The sequence below is a fragment of the Triturus cristatus genome, chromosome 1_1 (assembly GCF_964204655.1).
Source record: "Triturus cristatus chromosome 1_1, aTriCri1.1, whole genome shotgun sequence".
Lineage (NCBI taxonomy): Eukaryota > Metazoa > Chordata > Amphibia > Caudata > Salamandridae > Triturus > Triturus cristatus.
Window position 1 is genome coordinate 86,702,645 of NC_140579.1, and position 4,201 is coordinate 86,706,845.

The 4,201-nt window shown below is 46.6% G+C and overlaps 1 pseudogene; it reads left to right on the plus strand.

The window, feature by feature from the left end:
- The first annotated feature begins 537 nt into the window (after window positions 1–537).
- LOC146869550 (uncharacterized) lies at window positions 538–3,396 on the plus strand (annotated as a pseudogene).
- Window positions 3,397–4,201: the final 805 nt, after the last annotated feature.

Sequence of the window (4,201 nt, forward strand, 5' to 3'; positions counted from 1 at the left end):
GCGAGACAGCGCAAATGGCTAAAAACAATACAACATCTCATGGAGAACGCGACCGGATCAAGAAAACTTGTCGGCGAACGCAGGGATTCAGGTAAGGCGATCGCGCGCGCGCGAGAATGTATCATTTTACAGCGCGAGCAAGAAACAAATTATCGCCAAGCTGCGGAAACCGGAATTTTTGACATTTTCGCGCTCTCCGCGGAACGCAAAAATGTCAAATTATCTCAATTTCCGCGAACGGAACGAAATTTTTGCCCAGGCCTAGTCACATCCAGTCCCCAGTAAATGTGTTGCAACTATTATTACTTCTTTCAAACCCTGATGTGAACCAGTCATTGAACTCCCACAGCCCCGGGCAGCAATTCAGTCTCAGTACCCAACTGAGAGGCATGTTGTGTCTTCAAACTACAAAGAACAGACGAAGGACGCGGTTCATTAAATCTTAAGATAACCCTGTCTGGTAGACATACAGACAACCGCCGCTGCTCAGACAGACACCTGCACTTCAAACCACTGATGAGACAGCAGTGGTGTGAAATGGCACTGCGAACGTTTTCTGTGGTCGTGGTTTGCACAGTGGTTGCCGGCTGCTGGACTATCGTGTCAGGCACGGCCACTACCAAGTGTGAGATCTACCAGTGGGACCAGCTGGGATCCCCGGGAGTGTTAGCCCCGACCTGCTTTGGATTCCCCTTCGAAGGTTTCAGGGCCTTCAGCAAATGCAGCACAGTGAGGAACATGGAGGTGGATCTAAGAGAGGTTCCAGTGGACGTGGACACCCTCTGCCTGGTGTTAGACGTGCCAACCGTTCCTACAGACTCCTTCTCCAGGTATCATAACTTGACCCGCCTCTATTTGTATGGATCATTTTATGTTTCTGCAGGAGCCTTCAATGGTGCTGCCAAACTGAGACATCTGGGAATCAAAGGAGATACCAGGCACACTTCACCCGTAGACATGGATGATCAGGTGTTTGGCGGATTGGAGAACCTAACACACTTGGAACTCAGATATTTGAAAATTGATACAGCTTTTTCCAAAAATCTTTTTAAACCCTTACATAGAATACAAGTATTAGCCTTGTCTGAGAATGAGATTAGTAGGCTGTACAGACTGACCACTATGCTTCAGTCACTGGCTTCTCTGGAAGTCCTGGAAATCAAGAGGAATGGTATTGTTAAAGCCAGGGAGGAGGACTGCATTGACACAGACAACATCAGAGAGAGCACAATTTTCTTTCCAAGGATTACCACCCTCGATTTGACAAGCAATGATCTAAAAAGTGTGGAGAAAAATGCATTTTGCAACTTCCCTCGTCTTACTGTCCTCAAGGTAGACGCCACTGGTCTCAAGGTCATCGAGCTTCTGCGGTCTGGAATAAAGAGCATTGAAATGCTGTCCCTAAATGCCATGAAAAATCAGGACTATCTGAAGATTAAAGATGTCTGCACTGTGGTGTCTCGGCTGGGGGTCAGGAACTTGATAGTCTCTCAAAACTTTATTTCAGATCTTCCCGCTGAGACCGTTGAAGGATGCTCCATGATGTTGTCTCTCAACATGTCCGGCAACCTCCTTAGAGCTTTCACGAGTGATATGGCAAAGAAATTGCTGAACCTGAGGTCCCTCGTTCTCTCTGCAAACAAGATAAAAAGCCTAGACCTGTGCACACCCGGGGCCCCCAATGTTCTGTCCAACCTCACACACCTGGATCTGTCTTTCAACCTCATCACCAATCTCGGCTCCGGGCGGCTCTTCTGCCTGGCTAATCTGGAAACACTGGATCTCAGTAGTAATCACCTTGTGTCCCTGGAAAAGGACACCTTTGTTGGTCTTGACAGGCTGCAATCTCTGCAGCTGAACTACAATAAACATTTTCTGCTTGAGAACTTCTATTTTGATCACTTGAGTAGTGTCAGGGTACTGGGCCTCAGGGGCAACATGCTCAAGAACCAACATAGCTCCCTGACCGCGAAGAGCGAGCTTCAGGAGCTATCCATCAGCTTTGAGACCACTATGGAATTAAAAATCGAACAGAAAGAACTCACTACTCTTACTTTGGAAGCAAAGTCTACAATAATGCACAAACAACTGCAGCTTACTTGAAGTCCTCACATTAGTGCACCAGAGATTCGTATTCGCTGGTGCAAGGACTTCAAATTTGTGAAAGAACTTCACCTACGAGAAAACCACATATTGGAATGTTTACCACTTGGGGTCTCAGAGACTGAAGGCTTGGGGCTCCTGTCTTTTACTAACATTGAATATTTGTACTACAGTTCCTCTGCAGATATGCCTATCTATAAATCCTTGAGCCCCTTGAATAACAGCCTGCAGCATCTTCACAATTTACGCCATCTCCATCTAAGAAACCTAAAGTTGGACATAAAGAAGAGTTTCCTGACTCCTGAGCAGCTGTTCTGGAACCTGACATACCTTAGAACCTTGATCCTGGAGGATTCTGGGATAGAGGACTTTACAGCCACCATGTTTAGAGACCTTGTCTCTCTGGAACTCCTAATCTTGAAGTCCCAGCCTGTGAAAACCCTTCAGGAGGGTCTGCTCGACCACGTAGAAAGTATGCACTACATCTACCTGAAGGATGTATCCCTGGATTGTTTGTGTGAACAATCCTGGATCAGAAGATGGGTGACCACTCACCCCCAAGTGAGCGTGCCAGAGCTTGGAATCCAGACATGCTCTCTTGGGCCACAGAAGCTGAATTTTCTCAATTTCTTGGAGAAAAACTGCAGCTTGCTGATAGGATACCATCTCTTCATTGGGACTTTCTCCTTCAACCTGTTGTTCCTGATCACGGTCCTGCTGTATCACAAGGTGTGCTGGTACCTCCTGTATCTCTACTACATGCTCAGGACCTGGTGGAACTATCGTTGGAGACACGACAGAAAGAGGCAATATGACTTTGACGCCTTTGTCTCTTACAGCAGCTGCGATGAGGCTTGGGTTGTCCGCGAGTTCCTGACCAACTTGGAAGAGAGGGGACCCCCGTTCTTTAAAGTGTGTCTGCATGGCAGGGACTTTGAGGTCGGCAAAGACATCTTAGATAACATCATGGACAGCATTTATAGGAGCCGCTGGGTGGTGTGTCTGATCAGCCGCCATTACCTGTGCAGCCACTGGTGCTCCTTGGAAGTGCGGATGGCCACATACCGCCTTCTTGTAGAAAGCAAGGATTCCTTGGTGATGGTGTTCCTGGAGAAAGTATCCATGAGGAGCCTCTCCCGCTAACACCAACTGGCCAAACTGGTAAAGAAGAAAACCTACCTGGAGTGGAAGGAGGACTTGGACCAGCAGCCTCTGTTCTGGGCCCGACTGCGCAAAGCAATTGGAGGGGATGGCGCTGAGCAATATCCTTGGGAAATGGATGTGGTGTCTTGAATGTCATGGTGTTTCGCATTATCTTCTGTGGTTAAGGGTGCGGTGTCATTGGATGGAGTATTGTATTAAGGTAGGGTCTGCTTTGGATGTAGAAGTGGTGTTTGGATATGTTGGCAGGATGTGGCAATATCTCCTTGGAACATGGATGTAGTGCCTTGGAATATTGTCATCATGTTTTGCAGTATCTTTTGTGGTTAAGGGTGCAGCATCATGGAAAGGAGTGTTTTATTGTGGTATTATCACCTTTGGTTATAAATGTGGTGTTTTGCTTTGTTGGCAGGGTGTGGGGGTATTATCTCCTTGGGATGTGGTGTCTAGGAATGTTGTCATGATGTTTCGCATTATCTTCTATGGTTAAGAGTTCAGTGTCATGGGATGGAGTCAAATATTAATTAGGGTCTGCTTTGAATATAGATGTGGTGTTTTGGGATGTTGGCACTGTGTGTTGGCATTATCCCCTTAGGAGATGGATGTGGTGCCTTTGAAAGTCGTCATGATGTTCCGCATTATCTTCTGTGGTTACAGGTTTGGTGTCAAGGGATGGATTGGTTTATTATGGTATTAATGGCCATATGTAGGAAACACTTTTGCGATCGCAAACACTGCGATTCGCAAGAATCTGGGTGTTTGCGATCGCAAAACTGACTTTACCTATGTAGAAAAGGTGTCCGCCGCAAAAAATAGCGATTCGCGAATTTAGCGATTAGCAATTTTGCGTAAAGTTGATTCTGCGAATATTTTAGCGTAATCGCAGTCTGCGTCCCAGTATTTGCGGAAATTGTTGTTACCGACATCTCAATTTGCG